This window comes from Hylobates moloch, unplaced genomic scaffold, assembly GCF_009828535.3.
Source record: "Hylobates moloch isolate HMO894 unplaced genomic scaffold, HMol_V3 SCAFFOLD_1, whole genome shotgun sequence".
Taxonomy (NCBI): domain Eukaryota; kingdom Metazoa; phylum Chordata; class Mammalia; order Primates; family Hylobatidae; genus Hylobates; species Hylobates moloch.
In genome coordinates, this window is record NW_026652276.1 from 209,910,783 (window position 1) to 209,933,491 (window position 22,709).

A 22,709-nucleotide genomic window follows, 5' to 3' on the forward strand; every position below is an offset into this window, starting at 1 on the left:
TGAATATACTAAAAACCACTGACATATGTTTTATATATGTTTTAAAAGGATGAATTTTATGGCAATGTGAACTGTATTTCAATAAAACTTAGTTTTAAAAGTTCTATGTTTAGGAATTATTAAAACACCACATGGATATTTAGCTAACAGTTGGAGAAAAAAGAAAAAAAATAGAGGTGATACCTAACCCAGAGTAGAAAGATTGAGAACACCATCTGGAGAAATTATGTCTAAACTGAGACCAGACTGATAGATAAATAGGAAGCAATTAGGCAAAGGGTTTAGTATTGTAGCCAGAGGCAACAGTATGAAAGCCTGGAGGCAAGGGAAAAAATTATGTTCTGAAGACTGAAAGTAGCTGAAGGATAGAGTTGACGTTGGGTAGGAGTAAGACATGAAGCTAAACAGTGTTTAACCCATCTTTGTGACCTCATGCCATTACCTGATACATAGTGGGTGCTTAGCAAATGTCTTAAGTGACATGTTTCTTCGTTCCTTAGTCTTTAAAAAAAAAAAAAAAAGTCTAGTTTAACATGAAATGGCTTGGGCAGGGAAGGTGGCAAGAACAGAAATAAGAATGATTGTAATAATCGTGGTGAGGAGTGATGGTAGCCTGGAGTAAAGTGTTGGCGGTGGGCATGGAGATAGAGAGAGGTATTTAGGAACTTAGGAGGAAGAATCTTGACATGGTGATTACTTAAGCTGCAAGGTGTGACAAGAGGGAAGAGAACCCAGGCTTTTGAGATATGGAACCTAAAGGAAGAAATGGCTTTTATGGAAACAAAAAAGGATATGAGGATGAAGATGAGTTTAATCTTAGCCATGTTGAATATTGAGGCACTTAACAGACAGCCAAGACCAGCAGGCTGTAGCATGTGTGGGACTGAAGCCCAGGGGGTGGGTTGAAAATCCAGATTTGAGAGTTGTCAGTTTCTAGTTGGTGGCTAAAGACAAAGGAGTGATTGAGATGCACATCTTTAAGCACCAAATAAATGCACCAGAGATGTCGAATATTGTTAGAATAATACATTTGAAATAAAATATTAGAAATACATGAAATATTTAAAATACCAAAACCCCTATAACTTTTGTCATTAGGCACAATGGTAACCCTAGGAAAACTGGACTCTAATGCAAAGTTTAATGAGACCAAACCCACCCTCAACAAAAAGAGCCCCGACTCCTTCCTTCTGCAAGCAAGCTAAATATAGATTCTCTGAAGGAAAGAAGAAAAGAGATAATGAGTGTTTCTTTTACTGACTTGGGGTGAGATTGTCCAAAGATTGAGGGCTGTACCTCAAGCACTCCAGTTCTCTACAGGCAATACCATGAAGCCTTCCATGAAAGTTTTGATCTGGCCAGGTGCAGTGGCTCACGCCTGTAATCCCAACACTTTGGGAGGCTGAGGTGGGTGGATCACCTGAGGTCCGGAGTTCGAGACCAGCCTGGCTGACATGGCGAAATCCCATCTCTACTAAAAATGCAAAAATTAGCCACGTGTGGTGGTGTGCGCCCGTAATCCCAGCTACTCAGGAGGCTGAGGCAGGAGAATCACTTGAATCTGGGAGGCAGAGATTGCAGTGAGCCAAGATCGCACCACTGCACTCCAGCCTGGGCAACAGAGCAAGATTCTGTACCCCAACCCCCCCGCCAGAAAAAAGCTTTGATCTGCCTTGAGACGGCACCCATGATTTGTGGTGAACCTCAGGTTACAATAATAAGCATAGGTTGTGGCCCCACAGAGGCCTCCTTAATTCTCTTCTAGCCTCTTGACACCCACCCCACCCCACCCCACATCATCCTCCAGCCTCAGGGTAAAGTGAGCCACTGCGCTTTGGGGAGAAGTTGCAGAGGCAGTGTGTCAGAGGCCAGTGGTTTTACTCTAATACCCATTGTTTTCTTTCCTAGAGTTCTTTGAAGAAATATTCTTTTTTTCTTAAGCTAATTCAAATTAAGTTTCTGTCACTTCCACTAAGAATTTTGAAGTCCAACTTCATCAAAATCTTAGCTCGACTTACCATAACAAAATACCAGCTTGAAGAAGGGAAATTTATTTTCTTACAGTTTTGGAGGCTGGAAGTTCGAGATCAGGGTACCAGCCTGATCAGGTTCTGGAGAGTCCCCTCTTCCTGGCTTACAGATCACCACTTCCTTGCTCCTCTTCTTGTAAGGCCACAGTCCTCTTGGATTAGGGCTCTACCTTATGACCTCATGTGACCTTAATTACCTCCTAAAGACACTATGTCTGGATACAGTCACACTGGGGGCTAGGGTGTCAACATATGAATTTTGGGGGGAACACAACTCAGTCCATAGCATCTGTCATTATGCCCACCGGCCTTGGAGAGTTAGTAGAAGGCCCTCATCCTTGCCCAAAAGAATACGATAACATCAGACTTCTTTGGTACACAGATTATAGTAAAAGTTCAGGCAAAGCCATGCTGACCGCACCAGGGACAGGGATATGTTATGCTTCACTGAAAGACAATACCTTGATTCTTTTGTAGTTGATAAGCACGATGATTGGAGTTTCACGTGCATGTGTGAGACACACCTCCCTCCAACCTTGTTACCACATCTGCACATTACCTGCCTGATGTGAACAAAAGAAAAGAAAGATTTTTTTTTTTAAGACCATGCCTTTGAATTGGATTTCACAGCTCCCTGCTAGGAAAACAAGCAGTCACAATTTTCTCAGGTAGTAACGGGACACTTATAGGATAAAAAGATGTATGCATAAGAATGTTCATCCTAGTGTGGTTTCCCCTAATGAAAAAGTAGAAATATCCTCAATGTCCATCAATAGGCATCTTGATGTCCATCAAGAACTTTAGGATATATGCATGCTTTGGATACTAGGCAGCCATTGAAAATCAAGCAGAAAGGACTCTCATTAATTTTGTTACATATGGTAATGATATTGGGGCTATATAGGAAAATGTCCTTACTTATTTAGAGGTACAGACAGTCCCTGACATGATTTTTTGACTTTACAGTGGTGCAAAAGTGATATACATACAGTACAGCTACTTGTGGGGGCTGAGGCAGAAGAATCACTTGAGCCGGGGAGATTGAGGCTGCAGTGAGCCGAGATCGCACCACTGCACTCCAGCCTGGGTGACAGAGTGAGACCCCATCTCTGAAAAAAAGAAAGGAAAAGAAAAACAAAAATCATAAATTGAAAATGCACTTTTTATGTGTGAGATAGGGTCTCACTCTGTCACCCAGGCTGGAGTAAAGGAGCGCAGTCTCAGCTCACTACAGCCTCGACCTCCCATGCTCAAGTAATTCTCCTGCCTCAGCTCCTCAAGTGGCGGGGACCACAGGCATGCACCACCACACCTGGCTAATTTCTTTTCACTTTTGGCAGAGAGGAGGTTTCACCATGTCGCCCAGGCTGGTCTCAAACTCCTGAGCTCAAGCAATCCACCCACTTTGGCCCTCAACATGCTGGGATTACAGGTGTGAGCCACTGTACCCAGTCTGCACTTTTGACTTACAATACCTTCAACGTACTGTGGTTTTACATATACTAAAATACTTAGGTGCAATGTAGTATAATAAAGAATATATCAAGTCTTCATCCCCCATTCCTGGCACAGTGCTCCAAACGCTCTTGAAATTTTCCAAGCGATGGCAATGCCTTTGTTACAGTAATGAAGTGACTCTGTGCAGACCCCCAGATAACTGCAGGATGAGGTTTGGTGACCAGAAAGACCAACCATGTGTTTAGAAGGTTGGGACTCTGGGCCCCTTGGAACTCTGGTAGGAACTCTAGGAGAGGGAGGAGCTTAAGATGAGTTCAATCATGTGGCCAATTTTTTAATCAATCATGCCTACACCTTGAAACCCCAGCAAAAACTTTGAACACCAAAGTTCAGTGGCTGTTCCTAGTTTAACACATTGGTGTGCTGAAATGGTGATGCCCCGTGATTCCAGGAGAGGGCATGGAAACTCTGTCTTCCTCCCAGGCCTCTAACGATGGTTGTTTTTTTTTTTTTTTTTTTTTGAGATGGTGTCTCACTCCATCACCCAGGCTGGCGTGCAGTGGTGTGATCTCAGCTCACTGCAACCTCCACCTCCTGGGTTCAAGCAATTCTCTTGCCTCAGCCTCCCAAGTAGCTGGGATTACAGGTACACACAAACACGCTCAGCTAATTTTTTTATATTTTTAGTACAGACGGGGTTTCACCATGTTAGCCAAGCTAGTTTCAAACTCCTGACCTCAAGTGATCCACCTGCCTCTGCTTCCCAAAGTGCTACGATTACAGGTGTGAGCCACCGCTCCCGGCCATGTTTTATAATAAAACTTTAATCATAAGTATTATGCTTTCCTGAGTTCTGTGAGTTGTTCTAGCAAATTATCAAGCATGTGGGGACTGTGGGAACCCCTGAGTTTGCAGCCAATTGGTCAAAAGTGCAAGGGCTTAGGGACATCCCAAAGTGAGGCTGATGTCTGAAATGAGAGCATCTTATAAAAGACTGAGCCCTTAACGCCATGGAGTCTGATACTAACTCTGGGTAAATAACATCAGAATTGGGCTGGGCATGGAGGCACATGCTTATAATCCCAGCACTTTGGGAGGCCGAGGCAGGTGGATCATTTGAGCTCAGGAGTTTGAGACCAGCCTGGGCAATGTGGCGGAACCCCATCTCTACAAAAAAATATATATATATACAAAAATTAGCCAGGAGTGGTGGTGAGCACCTGTGGTCCCAACTACTGGGGAGGTTGAGGTGGGAGGATCACCTGAGCCTGGGAGGCAGAGGTTGAAATGAGCCAAGATCGTGCCACTGCACTCCAGCCTGAACAAGAGCGAGACTCTGTCTCAAAAAAAAAAAAAGTTGCTGTTTTTTAAAAAACCAACAGCTCTTTGAATTGAATTATAGCTCACCTAGTTGGGGTGGAAACAGAACAGGTAAGCTGTTCATCATGTCTATAATTGAGTTTAACATATATAAACAAAAAAAAGTAAAGCAAATATGGCAAAATGTTATAGGGAATAAATAAATGTGTTTACCATTCTTTCTACTTTTCTATATGTTTAAAGTTTTCCATATTAAAAAAATTGCTTGATGACTCATGACATAGAAAAAAATCAAAGCTAGAAACAAAATTATATCAGTTTGTGTTTATTAACATAAAAAGATATCTCAGAAATATTATTGGAAAAAGAAACAGGTTATGAATCAGCCTGTAAAAATGCTTGTTGATACAAAAACATATTTGTATATTGGCAAAGAGAGGGGTTTGGAAGAATAGACAACAAAATGTTAACAATGGTTATCTCTGGTGATGAGATTTTGAGTGGTTTATATTTTCTTTCTTTCTTTTTTTTTTCTTTTTAAGACAGAGTCTGCCTCTGTTGCCCAGGCTGGAGTTCAGTGGCGCCATCTTGGCTCACTGCCATCTCCACCTCCCAGGTTCAAGCAATTCTCCTGCCTCAGCCTCCCAAGCTGGGATTACAGGTGCTCACCACCACACCTGGCTAATTTTGTATTTTTAGTAGAGATGGGGTTTCACCATGTTGGCCAGGCTGGTCTCATTCTCCTGACCTCAAGTGATCCACGTGCCTCGGCCTCCCAAAGTTCTGGGATTACAGGAGTGAGCCACTGTGCCCAGCCGGTTTATATTTCCTTTTTTGTGTTTTTCTTCATAGTACTATCACCCCTTGACACATTCCATACTTTTGTTGTTTTTAGCTACTCCCTTCATTAGAGTGTAAGTTCCCTGATGAGAAAATAGCTTTTATCTGAGGAATGAGAGTTCTTTTAAATTATCAGGCCCAGAGAGGCATGAAAATGAGACAACAATCACACCCTACTCCCCGCTTTTGAACTATGTATTTGTCTCTTGAAACTGCTTGCTATTGCCACGGGTAGCTAAAAATTAACTAAAATTAACCTAATAATGCCGTACCAGACACCATAACCCACATTCTGTAGCTTAACAGTGTATGGCAATCAATAGTCAATGTTATTTCTATATACCAATTAGAATTTTTGACAGATAACTTTGTATCAGCCTACTAGCTTTCCTCCTTTTTGACTTTAAAAACCTGCTATAATAAAGGCCAAATGGAGCTCATATCCAAGGGTGCTTGGGTCTGAGACTTCTGGGCAGCTCTTCTCACTTTGGCTCAAATAAATTCTTTTTGAGACAGGGTCTTTCCTGTCACCCAGGCTAGAGTGCAGCGGTGCAATCATGGCTCAATGCAGCCTCAAACTCCTGGACTCCAGTAATACTCCTACTGAGTAGCTCCTGCCAAGTAGCTGGGACTACAGTTGTGCACCACCATGCCCAGCTAATTTTTAAATTTTTTTGTTGTTGTTGTTGAGATGCAGTCTTGTTTTGTTGCCAGGGTTGGTCTTGAATTCCTTGCCTGAAGCGATCCTCCCACTTCAGCCTCCCAAAGTGCTGGGATTACAGGCGTGAGCCACTTTGCCTGGCCTCTAGTAATCTCTTCAAATTGTATTTTGTGTCTCTGCCTCTTTCATTTAGGTCAACAATGCAAACAGAAACTCTGTGTTGGTCACTGCCATATCCCCAGTGCTTTGAACACTGGCTGGAATATGGTAGACAGAAAATAAATAGTTGTTGAATGCATTAATAAGGTTCACATCATTTGAATCTTTTTTTTTATAGACAGGTTCTTGCTCTGTTGCCCAGGCTGGAGTGCAGTGGTGGGATCATAGCTCTTACAGCCTCAAACTTCTGGATTCAAGTGATCCTCCCACCTCAGACTCCCAAGTAGCTGGAACTACAGGCCTGTGCCATTATGCTAATTTTTAAAATTTTTTGTAGAGATAAGATCTCACTAGGTTGCCCAGGCTAGTCTCAAACTCCCGGCCTCAAGTGATCCTCCTGCCTCAACCTCCCAAAATTCCAGGATTACAGGCGTGAGCCATTGTGCCCAGCCTGAATTTTTTCTTTATAGTGATTGTTTACATTTATTATAGTTTTTAAAAATTAATTTATTTTTTTAATTCCAGCACCCACTTCAGAAGGGTCCCTGTACATCCCTGTCATCGCATACATGATAACTGGCCGATAGTAATGATCATGCGAAGTAACTTTTGGTCTTCATCGACGAGAGCTTGGTCTTTTGGGGTGCCACCAACTTCAATTATCTTGGTGCCAGCCAAGAGTTGCATTATAAGACCAGACATGACAATGGGAGAGATCCCCAGCTCCATCAATGTGCCTCTGTTAGAGGCTAGAATCACTCTCATCCAGTAGAAAGGGTCAACTGAATCTGAAGACATGATACCAAATAGGGGAATCTGGCAGCACACTAAGAAGATAAAGAGGGCAATAGCGGTCCACAGCACTTTCTCCTTAAACTGAATCCTCCTCTCCAGCTTCTGAATTTCCAGCAGGATGACACAGAAGGGCTTGATGACTTGCAGAAATTTGATAACCATGGCAGCGGCTGCTCAGGCTCCGAGTCCCGCTTCGGCTCAGCTCTGCTCCACCTGAGGCGACGCTGCCCGCAGCCCAGACTGTTCCACTGCACAGCTAAAGAGAGAGTCTGGCTATGCTGCCCAGGCTAGCCTTGAATGCCTGAGCTCAAGCGATCCTCCTGCCTCAGCCTCTCAAGTAGCTGGGACTACAGGCACAGGCCGCCACACCCAGTGATTACTTACATTCTTAACAAGCATATTTTATCAAAAACAACACAGCTGGCGTTCCCCTGCCCCCGAAAACAATGACATTATAAACTTGAAGTTATAATTGTCAGGGGCCAGTGTTGGCTGAATCTTGGTGGCTGTTTGTGGAGAAAAGGCCACATGGCACCAACCTCTCCTGACTCAACTTATCCTGACTTACCAGCCCTCAGGGCACATACTCTAGACCAAACTCCTGCAGCTGCACAACCTAAGACAGCCACAAACCCAGCACCAAACACATTTCTTTTCCCTCAATTAAACCCAATTCAGGGTTTGCGTGCTGAGGACAGCATCTGCCTTTATCTGGCTCTTAAGCTCAGAACCACCCTGAGTCATAGCCAGCATTTCACTGGATTTCAATCGCAAAGCAAATACAAACTGGTGGGAGGGGCTGGAAGTGGAGGACACTGAACCGAGATCTTGAACTTCCATGAATCATGATGTTACGGAATTTTTTTTAAGGAATCAGAGAGACCAATGGGGTTCAGGAGGATATTTATTATTTAGGTGCACCGGCTCAGTCAGATTAACATCCAAAGGACTGAGCCTTGAAGAAAGAGTTAAGTTACCTTTTAAGCATTTCGGAGGCTGGGGGGGAGATCTGTGCAGGGGAAAGTATACTACAGAAGCGAGAAACAAAGACATTTATTCAATTAATTGAGACATGCATTACATCATTTCTTACTTTTCAAGGAAAAACATGTTTTACGACTTGAGTTTATCTGTCTAGTGACCTTGCAGCTGCATAGCTAGGGAAATAGGGTCTTCACAATGCCTGGGAAAGGAGGAGAGATAAGGCTTACTAGCCACAGAAAAATAGGCAGTTAATTTTTAAAGGACTCCAGCTCTTTTTTCTTTCTCAGGGGAATTGGGTTTTCTTACATACAGCTGAGTTTCTGCTTACACATTCTTTAATTTCTTTTAATTCCTGTTTCAATGAGAGCACAAATTAACTGCCTACAGCCACAAGGAGCCTTGCTTGAAGATTTTCTGAGGGACAGTTGCGACATGCTGGGGTGGGAAAGTACTAAGTAGGTCTGCATTCTTCTGAACATAAACAGAGTGAAATTCATTTCAGAAAAGGAAATATGATACAGAGAACCCCAGGGAAAGAGAATAGAAAAAAAAAATCCTAATTCAGTAAAACGAGCACCAAACTACCCTGACCCCATCTCTCTTGTCACACTCAAAGGCTTTCCTTGATGGTTTTCTCTTTGGAATCCAGATGTAGAGGAGGGAGAAAAGTAGCTTTCACCCAAAAAAGATTAATTTGTATAATTCATATTATATCCAGTTTATTGATACCCAGCCCTGAAGTATACTTCAGGGTGGTGAGCAATGCATTGGTGCTGGTGTGATCTGGCCGAACTGCTGGACAACCAGGCTGATGGATCAATGCTCTTCTCCCACAAATACAGAAAGCACCGCTGACTGTAAGGGGAAAAGTGACTCTCTTATACGGCACTAGGAAGAGAGCTGTCCTAAAAACCAGACTCCTTGGTGCCAGTCCCAACACCACTTCTTTCCAGCCAGGTGACTCTAGCCAAATAACTACCTTCCTAAGCTGGATTCCCCTACAAAAAGGGGAACCAGACACAGTGACTCACATTTGTAATCCCTGCACTTGGGGAGGCCAAGGCGGGAGGATGGCTTGAGCCCAAGACTTGAAGACCAGCCTGGGCAACATAGTGAGACCCCATCTCTGCAAAAAATAAAAAAATTAGCCAGGCAATATGTTATGAGCCTGTAGTCCCAGCTACTCTGGAGGTTGAGGTGGGAAGATCCTTGAGCCTGGGAGGTCAAGGCTTCAGTGAGCTGAGCTGTGATCATGCCACTGCACTCCAGCCTGGGTGACAGAGTTAGATGCCCCTCCAAAAAAAAAAAAGTGGAGCATTGGGAGGCGGGTGCTCATAATACCTACCAATCCGACACACAGGAAAACCAGATAATGTGAAAGTGCCTTAGAATTGGTTCACTGTATACAACTATAAAATGATTAAACACTGTTTTACAAATATGTGGAGTCAGTAACTTCTGGTCTTAGAAATAATATTTAGAGGCTGGGCGCGGTGGCTCACGGTTGTAATCCCGGCACTTTGGGAGGCCGAGGCAGGCGGATCACGAGGTCAGGAGATCGAGACCACGGTGAAACCCCGTCTCTACTAAAAATACAAAAAAAAATTAGCCAGGCGTGGTGGCGGGCGCCTGTAGTCCCAGCTACTTGGAGAGGCTGAGGCAGGAGAATGGCGTGAACCCGGGAGGCGGAGCTTGCAGTGAGCCGAGATTGCGCCACTGCACTCCAGCCTGGGCGACAGAGTGAGACTCCGTCTCAAAAAAAAAAAAAAAAAAAAGGAAATAATATTTAGAAATAATTCACAGAATCCGGGCACCGTGACTCACGCCTGTAATCCCAGGACTTTGGGCGGCCGAGGCAGGTGGATCACTTGAGGCCAGGAGTTTGAGGCCAGCCTGGCCAACATGGTGAAACCCCGTCTCTACTAAAAATACAAAAATTAGCCGGGCATGATGGCAGACGCCTGTAATCCCAGCTCCTCGGGAGGCTAAGGCTGGAGAATTGCTTGAACCTGGGAGGCAGAGGTTGCAGTAAGCCGAGATGGCACCACTGCACTCTAGCCTGAGCAACAAGAGCGAAACTCAGTCTCCAAAAAAAAAAGGGAAATAATTTACAGATTTTTACCAAAACCCAATAGCCCTTTGGAACATCGGAGGAATCGTGTATTTAATGAGTTACCAAGTCAGGAAACAAGACAAAGGCTTGGCTACCCCACCAGCCAAGCACCCTAGACCACTGTCACATTACCACACTGCCTGCAGCTTCCTGCTTCCTGGGGCCAAACTGCTTGCCAGCCAGCTATTGCTTCCTGAAGAATTTAGATATTTACATCCACTCATAACTCTCCCCTTCCCTGTCACTCTGCTTAGTGGGTACTGAGTACGTACCTGCTCTGGTTCCACGCTGCTGCATTTAGACCCCAGAGGCTCTTTCCCTGAACAAACTCAAAGCCCTCATCGATGTCCTCCAGCATTCTAGATCTCTCTGCAGCCTCCAATTTCCCTCTTAATCCAATGCCCAAATCCTGACCTTCCAGGACTCCAACTTCCAGGACTCATTCCTCTCTGGTTGTCGCTCTGATTCTTAATCACGGCTATCAACCCATTGCACGTGAAATCACCTGGGGGACTTTTAAAAATACCAATGCCTGGGTGCCTTCCTAGAGCAATCAAATCAGAAACTCTGAGGCTAGGTCTGGAGTGCCAATCTAGGTATTTTAAAGCTCCCTGGTGATTCTAATGTGCAACTGTGTTGATAGCTATGCCTTCATTTTGTTACAGATGAGTTTCTCAACGGGAGAGCCACTGGCATTCAGGGGAATTCTTCCTTGTGCAAGGAAGTGCTGCAGTCTGTCACTAACACACCCCAGTCACAGCGGTGGCCAAAAATACATTAAACATCTCCACATGCCCTTAGCTGAGAATCTCATCAACTCTTCTTCCTTTTGTGCGCTTCCTAAGAGTCAAAGCATACATACCGCACAGCTCTTCAGGTTTTTGGTTGCTTTTTTGAGACAGGGTCTTGCTCTGTCACCCAAGCTGGACAGTGGTAAGATCTCAGCTCAGTGAAGCTTCGACCTTCTGGGTTCAAGCAATCCTCCACCTCAGCCTCCCAAGTAGCTGGGACCACAGGTGCATGCCCCTATGCCTGGCTTATTTTTTAATTTTTTGCAGAGACAAGATCTTTCTGTGTTACCCAGGCTGGTCTTGAACCGAACTCAAGCGATCCTCCCGCCTCAGCCTCCCAAAGCACTGGGAGTACAGGCGTGAGGCACCATGCCCAGCTGGCTCTTCAGTTCTTTTTTCTTTCTTTCTTTCTTTTTTTTTTGTGAGATGGAGTCTTGCTCTTGTTACCCCAGGCTGGAGTGCAATGGCGTGATATTAGCTCACTGCAACCTCTGTCTTCTGGGTTCAAGCGATTCTCCTGCCTTAGCCTCCGGAGCAGCTGAGACTACAGGTGCCCGCCACCATGCCCAGCTAATTTTTGTATTTTTAGTAGAGACGGGGTTTCATCATGTTGGCTAGGCTGGTCTTGAACTCCTGACCTCAAGTGATCCACTCACCTCAGCCTCTCAAAGCACTGGGATTACAGGCATGAGCCACCACACCGGGCCAGCTTTTCAGTTCTTGTATGACCAATTGTTATTTGCTTAGGACTGAGAGGTTTCCCAGGACATGGGATTTTCTTTTTATTTTATTTTATTTTGAGATGGAGTCTTGCTCTGTCGCCCAGGCTGGAGTGCAGTGGTGCGATCTTGGCTCACTGCAAGCTCCGCCTCCAGGGTTCACGCCATTCTCCTGGCGCGAACTACAGGCGCCCACCACCATGCCCAGCTAATTTTTTGTATTTTTAGTAGAGACGGGGTTTCATCGTGTTAGCCAGGATGATCTCAATCTCCTGACCTTGTGATCCACCCACCTCGGCCTCCCAAAGTGCTGCAATTACAGGTGTGAGCCACTGCACCCGGCCTGACATGGGATTTTCAGTGCCAAATGCAGGAAAGTCCTAGGCAAACACAGATGATTGGTCATCCTAGATTTTCTTCTATTGTCTTCCCTAAGAGATAACAATTTTTTTTTCCTGTTTCCCTCATGCCTTTTCTGGGAAATAGGCCTTCCCAGCCCAGCCTTCCTCCATTTAGGGATATATTGGGAAAAGCCTGGAGGAAGTTGCTGATGCAAAAACAAAGTAGAATGGCGGTTGCCAGGGGCCGAGGGGAGGGGAAAATGGAGAGTTGATGGGTACAGTTTCAGTTTTGCAAGATGAGGAAGTTCTGGGGACTGGCTGCACAGCAATGTTGTAACCACATTACACCAATCTGGTTCAACTTCTATGTAGCAAAGTTGTGAGTTGTTTTTCAGTGGTCATGGCCCTGCAGGTTGGAGGGGGCAATGCCCAGATGAACATCGTGTGCAACCATGAATGGCAACTAAGTGCTTGGACCAAGGAACCAGGCTAAATTAAGAAGCAAACACCAGGCTGGGCGCTGGTGGTGCACGCCAGTAACCCCAGCACTTTGGGAGACCGAGGCAGAAGGACTGCTTGAGCCCAGGAGTTCAAGACCGGCCTGGGCAACATGGTGAGATCCCATCTCTAAAATAAAAAATAAAAATAAAAATAAAAGCAGACACTATGGCAGGACCCATGATCCAATCAGATTGAGCTCCGGGGTGACCATATGGCAGGATCTAGTCAGATCACACCTCATTACCCTATGCTAATAAAATCCAACCCAGCCTCCAGCTCCAGGAGACAGATTTGACCATTTCTTCCTCTCTTTGTCTGTCAACTCACAAACCTTTCTCACTGCAAAAACTGTGTGTTTTGGTGTTGGCTTTCTGTTGCATGCTGGCAAATGGACCCAGTTTTGGTTTGGTGACAATGTGAATATACTTAACACTGAACTGTAAATTTAGAAACTGTGAAGATAGTGAATTTTATATTATACCTTTTTTTATTTTACCACAATAAAAAGTAATTTTCTCTCTCTCTGTTTTTTTAAAGACATATGGCCTCTGTCACCCAGGCTGGAGTGCAGTGGTGCAGTCATAGCTCACAGCAGCCTTGAACACCTGGGCTCAAGCCATCCTCCCACCTCAGCTTGCCAAGTAGCTGGGATTACAGGCATGAGCCACTGCGCCTGGCAAAAGTTATTTAAATTTTTTTTTAATGTCTTTTAAAAGGAGGCCTTCTGATGTGGTCAAAGGGAGCAGTTGGTATCCAGATTCAGCTGAACTTAATACACCTCCTTGGTTTAATTTATGGAAATATTTATATAGTTCCCATTTAATTATCCTCCAAGGACATGTCTGCTCAGAGGATCATCCTAGTTCTCTGGCCAGCAATAAACAGGAACTGAGACAGAGTGATGGATGGTATGACTTAGTGTTTCTGTCACGGCACATTGGCCTTTATGGGTCATTGCCCACGTGTTCCAGGATTTAGGATGAATTTTAATATGTCACTGTGCGTGGGCTAAGGATTGGGTTTTATTAGGGAAAGTGAAATCTTACAAGGCTGGGTCAACAAGCAAAGGGGAAGCAGGAGTCTCCCATTCTATTCTCTGTCCCATAGAGAAGTATGTGAAGGTCAGGGTCTCGGCTGGATCTGCAGGATAGGTCCATGTTCTGCTGTATTTGTTACGGAATAAATGTAAGAAAGCAGTCTGTGAGTGGGGAACACATGAGTTGTTTGGGCGCTGGGCAGCTTGGATGTAGGGTGCCAGGGGTTCAGAGGAGATGGGAGGAACTCCAGCTTCCCAGTATTTGGAGACCTTGGGCTTGTGGGAAGGTGCAGTCACCCTGTGTGAGGAGGGAGTCTGCCCATGCTGTGGAGGCTGAGCTTGGGACAGCTCCTTCCACCAGGAATAGGCTTACTTGCAGTTCCAGCTGGCTGGCCCAGGTAACCTTGAATGAGCTTCCAGAGCAGCTTCCAGGCAATTCTGCTCATTTCACCACAGTTTCTGAATTCGGAAATAAATAAAAAAACACATTTGTCCTATCTGGTGTTCTTTGTTTTCTATGACTCTGCTGCTTTCCTCTTGAAGAATCACTGACTTGCCTACTATAACTGCCTATGTGTGGTCTCCTTTTCAAAAAGCAGCTCTAGGATTGCTTGAGCCTTGGAGGTCCAGGCTGCAGTGAGCTGTGATTGCGCCACTGCACTCCAGCCTGGGTGACAGAGCAAGACCCTGTGTCAATAAATAAATAGATAAGTAAAAAGCAGCTCTTATGAGGAATTTGAACAGGCTCCTAAAGAAACACAAAAGACTAATAGATACATGAAAAGATGTTAAGCCTCAACAGTAGTCAATGAAAATGCAAGTAAAGAGCAAAATGGCAGCACTTTTCAATTATATTGGAAACAGTTTACATATTGAAAAAGATTTGTCTATGTTATCAAGGTTGTGCGGGAAAGGGTGCCATGTTGGAGTGCTGAGGGGCATTCTAGCTATCTATGCCAAAATTTTGAATATCTGTAACCTCTGACCCTCAAAACTACATTCCTAGGAATTTATTCCAACTAGGTAATCTGACAAGTGAGCAATGATAGATGTACAAGATTATTTGACAATGTATTGCCTACATAAGTGAAAAATGGAAACACTATGTACACCTATGGACAGGGAGTTAAATTCTGAAACATCCACAGAGTGAAATACTATGCAGTCATGACAAAGAGTGATGCATACTACCATATGCCACCAATTCTAAAATGATTATTTTATGCATTTTCACAGTTGTTACATTCCATGGCATATCACAGTTTATTTGGCAGCATTTTTTTCTTTCTTTTTTTTTTTTTGAGACAGAGTCTTGCTCTGTCACCCAGGCTGGAGTGCAGTGGCGCAGTCTTGGCTCACTGCAAGCTCTGCCTCCTGGGTTCACGCCATTCTCCTGCCTCAGCCTCTCCAAGTAGCTGGGACTACAGGCGCTCGCCACCACGCCCGGCTAATTTTTTTGTATTTTTAGTAGAGACGGGGTTTCACCATGGTCTCGATCTCCTGACCTCGTGATCCGCCTGCCTCGGCCTCCCAAAGTGCTGGGATTACAAGCGTGAGCCACCGCGCCCGGCCTATTTTTTTCTTTCTTAATGGCACCAAAACTTATAGGGCATTTAACAGGTGATGGCATATTATGTTTGATGAAATGTTGTATATTTGCTGACATACGGTTGAGTGGAAAATGGCCTCTCTAACCATATGTAACGTAGTTCCAGTTACATGTAAATTTTAAGATATGTTTATATTGGTGGGGTGTGGTGGCTCAGGCCTGTAATCCCAGCACTTTGGGAATCTGAGGCGGGTGGATCACGAGGTCAGGAGTTTGAGACCAGCCTGGCCAATATGGTAAAACCCCATCTCTACTAAAAAATACAAAAATTAGCCAAGTGTGGTGGCGTGCGCCTGGAGTCCCAGCTACTTGGGAGGCTGAGGCAGGAGAATCGCTTGAACCGTGGAGACAGAGGTTGCAGTGAGCCAAGATCGTGCCACTGCACTGCAGCCTGGGTGACAGAGTGAGACTCTGTCTCAAAAAAAAAAAAAGATACTTTTATATTTATACATGCATGCACATACCAGAAGTTAGCAGAGACCCCACCCCCACCCCTTCCCTGCCTCATTTCTTGGGATTCCCAGCAGAGTTTACACAGATTCACTGCTAAGGCCACAAGCTGTTGAAATCCAAAACTATCCTTGTAGATTTCTGCCAGCCCCAGCGCTCCTTATCCCATGAGTCTCCCCTCCTGCCATCAGAGCTGCTGGCAAGGAATCCCATGTAGAACTCCCTATCATGTAGATGGAGCCACTCAGAGCATTCATGAGGTATTTCTGGAAATGCCTGGTGACCATTTGGAGATGGCAGGGAATGGTCACATGGGCAGGTCACAGCTTTTCTGTTCCTATTAGCTTCCTCTTTCCTTCTTTCACCCCTTTCTGGAAGGAGTAAAAGAATTTCTTCTCTTCATCTTGTGTGTAGAATTCAGGATGGAAGCCTGGCTTAAGGGATTTTTGCTCCTTTCTGGCACAGTCTCCGAAAATGTCAACATTTCAAAGTGTTTGAAGGCAATACATTAACACAATGGTTGTTGAGACTATGAGAAAGAATATTTGAGAAAGCAGTGTGTCTTAGTCCATTTGGGCTATGATACCATAGACTGGGTGGCTGATACACAACAGAAATTGATTTCTCACAGTTCTAGAAGCTGGGAAGTCCAAGATCAAGGCACAGGCAGATGCAGTGTCTGGTGAGGGCCCATTTCTTGGTTCATAGATTGCAGCGTCTTGCTGTGTCTTCACATGGTGGAAGTGGCCGTGCGGTTCTCTGGGGCCTCTTTTATAAAGTTACTAATTTTATTGATTGAGTCTCTGCCCTCATGACCTCATCTCTTAAAACTCCCACTTGCTCATGTCATCATATTGGAGATGAGCTTTCAATGTATCACTTTTGGGGGGACACAAACATTCAAACCATAGCACAGTGTGAAAGTAACACAGTGAGAAAGCTAGAGAAGTGCTCAAAAACTGGTGTGTTTTTAGATGCCTGCCAGCTACCACCACCAAACAGTGCAGGGAGGCTGTTTCCTTTCTTGGGTGTTCTACTGACCACTAATTTTTACCTCTAACCCAAATGTTTATTAAAATATTTTCTTCCAGTTTTCATCAAACTTAAACTGTTGCTCTGTAAAAGACAATTTTAAGAGAATGAAATAATAAACTACAGATGAGGCATAATATTGCAAATCACATACATGGCAAAGAATTTGCATCTGGAATATATAAAGAACTCTCAAAATTCAGTCATAAGAAATGGACAAACAACCCAATTTAAAAATGGGCAAAAAACTTGAACAGACAATTCACCAAAGAAAATATATAGAAGACAAATAAGTACATGAAAAGATCTTCAACATCATTAGACATTAGGGAAATACAAATTGAGATATCACTACAGACTTAATCGAATAATAAAAATAAAAAATAACAGGCCAGGCATTGCAACTCATGTCTGTAATCCCAGCCCTCTTGGAGGCTGAGGTGGGCAGATCACTTGAGGCCAGGAGTTCAAGACCAACCTGGCCAACATGGTGAAACTCCATCTCTACTAAAAATACAAAAATTAGCTGGGCCTGGTGGTGCACACCTGTAATCCCAGCTACACAGGTGGCTAAGGCACAAGAATTGCTTGAGGCTGGGCGCAGTGGCTCACGCCTGTAATCCCAGCACTTTGGGAGGCCGAGGTGGGCAGATCACGAGGTCAGGAGATCGAGACTATCCTGGCTAACATGGTGAAACCCCGACTCTATTAAAAATACAAAAAACTTATCCAGGTGTGGTGGCTGGCGCCTGTAGTCCCAGCTACTTGGGAGGCTGAGGCAGGAGAATGGCGTGAACCCGGGAGGCGGAGTTTGCAGTGAGCCGAGATCGTGCCACTGTACTCTAGCCTGGGCGACAAAGCGAGACTCCGTCTCAAAAAAAAATCGCTTGAACGCTTGAACCTGGGAAGTGGAGGTTGCAGTGAGCCAAGATTGCACCACTGCACTCCAGCCAGGGCAACAGGGCAAGACTCTGTCTCAAAAGAAAAAAAAAGATATTAGGAATACCTAGTGCTGACGAGAATGTGAAACAACTTCAACTCTCATACATTTCTGGTAGGAATCCAAAATGGTACAGCCACTTGGAAAACAGTTTGGCAACTTATAAAGTTAAACATATACCTACCACATGACCCAGCAACCCCACTCTTACATATTTACAGAAATGAAAACATATGTGCACACAAAATTCTGCATGTGAATGTTTATAGTAGCGCTATTCATAATTGCCCCCAACTAGAAATTATCCAGATGTTCTTCAGTGGCTGAAACTATAAAGAAACTTTTTGTTTTTTTTGAGATGGAATCTCACTCTGTCACCCAGGCTGGAGTGCAGTGGCACAATCTCTGCTCACTGCAAGATCTGCCTCCCGGGTTCAAGTGATTCTCCTGCCTCAGCCTCCCGAGTAGCTGGGATTACAGGCGCCTGCCACCACACCCGGCTAATTTTTATATTTTTAGTAGAGATGGGGTTTCACCATGTGGGTCAGGCTGGTCTCAAACTCCTGACCTCATAATCTGCCCCCCTCGGCTTCTCAAAGTGCTGGGATTGCAGGTGTGAGCCACCGCACCCGGCCAAGAAACTTTTTGCATTGGTACATTCATACAATGAGATACCAGTCAACAATGGAAAAAAATGAATTATGACACTGGTAACAACTGGGATGATCCTCAGAGGCATTACACTAAGTGTGAGAAGCCAATCTCAAGACTTACATGTTGACTGGGTGCAGTGGCTGACACCTGTAATCCCAGCACTTTGGGAGATCAAGGCAGGAGGATTGCTTGAGACCAGGAGTTCGAACCAGCCTGGGCAATGTAGTGGGACCCCATCTCTACAAAATATGCAAAAATTAGCCAGACATGGTGGCACATTCCTGTAGTCCCAACCACTCTGGAGGCTAAGGTGAGAGGATCACTTGAGATCAGGAAGTCGAAGCTGCAGCGAGCCATGTCTGTGCCAATGCACTCCAGCTTGGGCAACAGAGCAACATCCTGTCTCAAAAAAAAAAAAAGTTACATATTGTATGATTTTATTATATGACATTCTCAAAAAGACAAAACTGTAGTGTTGAAGGACATGTTAATGATTTCTAGGGATATGGAATTGAGGGGAGGATATAATTACAAAAAGATAGCATAAAGCCAAGCACAGTGGCTCACGCCTGTAATCCTAGCACTTTTGGAGGCCAAGATGGGAGGATTGATTGAGCCCAGGAGTCCGAGACAAACCTGGGCAACATGAGACCCTGTCTCTGCAAAAACCTTAAAAAATTAGGTGTGTGTGGTGGTGTGCACCTGTAGTCCTAGCTACTTGGAAGACTGAAGTGGGAGGATCACCTGAGCCCAGGGAGGTCAAGGCTGCAGTGAACCATGATTATGCCACTCCAGCCTGGGTGCCAGAATGAGACCTTGTCTCAAAAGAAGATAGCCTAAGAGAGTTTAGAGGGGTGATGAAGCCATTCTGTATGTTGATTGTGGAGGTGGTTAAAAGAATCTGCATGTGTTAAAACTCGTAGTACTTTTAAAAAAGGGTCAATACTGCTGTATGTTAATTTCTTTGTTAATTTTTTAAATTTTTACTTTTTTATTTTACTTTTTGGACACAGAGTCTTGCTTTGTCACCTAAGCTGGAGTCCAGGGTGTGTGATCACAGCTCACTGGCAGCCTTGACTTCCTGGGCTCAAGCAATCCTCTCACCTCAATTCCCTGAGTAGCTGGGACTACGGGCATGCACCACCATGCCCAGCTAATTTTTGTATTTTTAGTAGATACAGGGTTTCACCATGTTGGCCAGGCTGGTCTCAAACTCCTGACTTCAAGTGATCTGCCTGCCTTGGCCTTTCAAGTGCTGGGATGACAGGCGTGAGCCATCACCCCCAGCCTTCTTTGTTAATTTTTTAATAGAAATAGGATCTTGCTGTGTTGCCCAGGGTGGTCTCAAACTCCTGGCCTCAAGCAATCCTCTCAAATCCTCGGCCTTCCAAAGCACTGGAATACAAGTGTGAGCCATCTTGCCTGTTCTGTGTGTTAATTTACAAGACAAAAATTTTAAAATTTCATCCAAAGGAATACAGAGCTAAGCAAAGAATTCTCAAAAAAGAAACACAAGATAGTGGTAACAAGTTTCCTCTGGGGAAGGATGCTGTAAATCAAGGAAAGTAGAAAGACATCCTTTTACAGGATTATACACTTTTTACTATTTGAATCATTTATTATGCATGTATGTTACCTTTCCTGCCTGCAAAAAAAAAAAAAATTATATTGAAACACAGGCCTTCCCCTCTTACATTTTGGTGATTACAATTTTCCCCCTCTAATTACATTTGTACACTTCTATAAATGAGGCTAGCTAGGGAGAGCACCAAAATGTGCAGTGATCGGCTGGGCACAGTGGCTCATGCCTGTAATCCCAGTACTTTGGCTGAGGTGGGCGGATCACCTGAGGTCAGGAGGTTGAGACCAGTCTGGCCAACATCATGAAACCCTGTCTCTACTAAAAATACAAAGATTAGCTGGGCATGGTGGTGCAAGCCTGTAGTCCCAGACACTAGGGAGGCTGAGGCTGGAGAATTGCTTGAACCTGGGAGGCAGAGGTTGCAGCAAGCCGAGACAGTGCCATTGCACTCCAGCCTGAATGACAAGAGCTAAACTGTGTCTCAAAAAAACAAACAAACAAAATGTGCAGTGATTACCTCTGAGCAATGGAATTGAAGGAGTTTTGTTTTGTTTTGTTTGAGACAGGGTCTCACTCTGTCACCCAGGTTGGAGTGGAGCAGTGCAATCACAGATCACTACAGCCTCTGCCTCCCTAGCTCAGGTGATACACCCACCTCAGCATCCCAAGTAGCTGGAACTACAGGCAAGCACCACCTGTAGCCAAGGACAATTTTTGTATTTTTTGTAGAAGCAGGGTCTCACTATGTTAATTTATAAGACAAATATTATGTTGCCCAGGCTGGTCTGGAACTCCTGGTCTCAAGCAATTCTCCTGCCTTGGCCTCCCAAAGTGCTGGGATTACAGGTGTGAGTCATTGTGCCCAGCCTTAAGGAGATTTTTACTTTCTTCTTATACTTTTCTATTTTTCTCTACCAGCATCTATGATATTTACAATTTTTAAAAGCTATTTTCATTTCGGAAAAAAAGAGAACATATTAGGGGAAAAACCATAAGCTCACAGAAGACAAAAACCATGTTTTAGTGCCTTTGGGTACGGTAAACTATCTGACATGGTACAGGTGCTGAGTATTCTACCAAGTAAGACATTTTGCTTGAAAGTTATAGACAAGGTCCAACCTGGCTAATACAGTGAAACCTTGTCTCTACTAAAAAATACAAAAAATTAGCCGGGCGTGGTGGCGGGCAACTGTAGTCCCAGCTACTCGGGAGGCTGAGGCAGGAGAATGGCGTTAACCTGGGAGGCGGAGCTTGCAGTGAGCAGAGATCGCGCCACTGCACTCCAGTCTGGGTGACAGAGCAAAAATCCATCTCAAAAAAAAAAAAAAAGTTATAGACAAGGTGTAACTATAACGGATATTGATTGTATTTCGTTATATTAAACTCTGAATACCACAAGTGTTCATAGAATAATAATCTACCTTAGAAAGGGGTTTTACTATTTGCATTAAAAGCTTTAAGGCAAACAAGACAGCTATGAGTTTGCTCCACTTTACAAATGAATGAGGAAACACAGGTTTAGAAGTAGTTACTGGCAATAACAGAATTTAGACCAGTCTCTTGATACCAAACCTAGTATATATTCTAGGACACTCCCACTATCTCTTCCCAGTTCTCAAAGAACTATAATAAAATGAAAATAGCTAACTCTGACACTCTTTTCAACATATCCTTTGAACCAGCAGAGTTGATTGATGTCATCTAAGGGAAGTGGTTTGGAGCTGGGAAAGATTCCTTCAGGGCAATCACCTTTTTTTTTTTTTTTTGAGATGGAGTCTGCTCTGTCACCAGGCTGGGGTGCAGTGGCGTGATCTTGGATCACTTCAATGTCTGCCTCCCGGGTTCAAGTGATTCCCCTGCCTCAGCCTCCCGAGTAGCTGGGACTACAGGCACATACCACCATACCCAACTAATTTTTTATATTTTTAGTAGAGAAGGGGTTTCACCATGTTGGCCATGATGGTCTAGATTTCCTGACCTCATGATCCACCCACATCGGCCTCCCAAAGTGCTGGGATTACAAGCGTGAGCCACTGCACCCAGCCATGCAATCACACTTTTCAGGATCAGACCTTCCACCCTGAAGGATCACAGGCTCACCCCTGGCAATACACAGCGAGGACCAGACTCTGAGAACAGACTCACATTGGAAAAGGGACATAGGAAACTGAGGAAGACACCGGGCTGCCAATTCACTCATTGACCATGAGAATTGGGACTGTTACAGGGTCAGCTACTTCTCCCCTACAAGTCTCTCTCTGCAGCACATTCCCTCTGGTCGGCAGGTCGCCATGAAAATGAGAAAGTTGACTGCCAAGTGGCCATGGAAAACACATGGAAATTAGACGAAGCCCCAGGGTTCAGTGGTAACAGGTGAGGCTAAGACAGCCTAGGCCAGTCATCCTATAATAAAGGTGGTCTCACCAACTGGTTACTTACTGCAGAGTACTCACAGCCCATTGGTTACAACCTCCTGCCTCCACATCTCCATTATAAGTTGTTTTGTCATTTAAAGGCTGTGATTTCCTGCCTCCTGGACAATACATGGATGGGCAATGCCTATGTCCACCTTCCAGAAGTGTCCTCTTCCAAGAATCCATGCTAAACAATGCCCCTTCTAACAAACAGATTTTTTTCAATCTTTCAGTTTAAACAATCAAATACTAGGAACCAGGCTTTTTTGTCACATGCTAA

At 44.4% G+C, this 22,709-nt stretch overlaps 1 non-coding gene and 1 pseudogene across 1 annotated transcript; one reads left to right on the plus strand and one right to left on the minus strand.

The window, feature by feature from the left end:
* The first annotated feature begins 2,495 nt into the window (after positions 1-2,495).
* On the plus strand, positions 2,496-2,599 carry LOC116809961 (small nucleolar RNA U13). Its single transcript, XR_004370118.1, has one exon. It is a non-coding gene; the product is annotated as a small nucleolar RNA U13 (small nucleolar RNA).
* Positions 2,600-6,970: 4,371 nt separating this feature from the next.
* On the minus strand, positions 6,971-7,425 carry LOC116811382 (protein transport protein Sec61 subunit alpha-like; annotated as a pseudogene).
* Between the last annotated feature and the right edge of the window lie 15,284 nt (positions 7,426-22,709).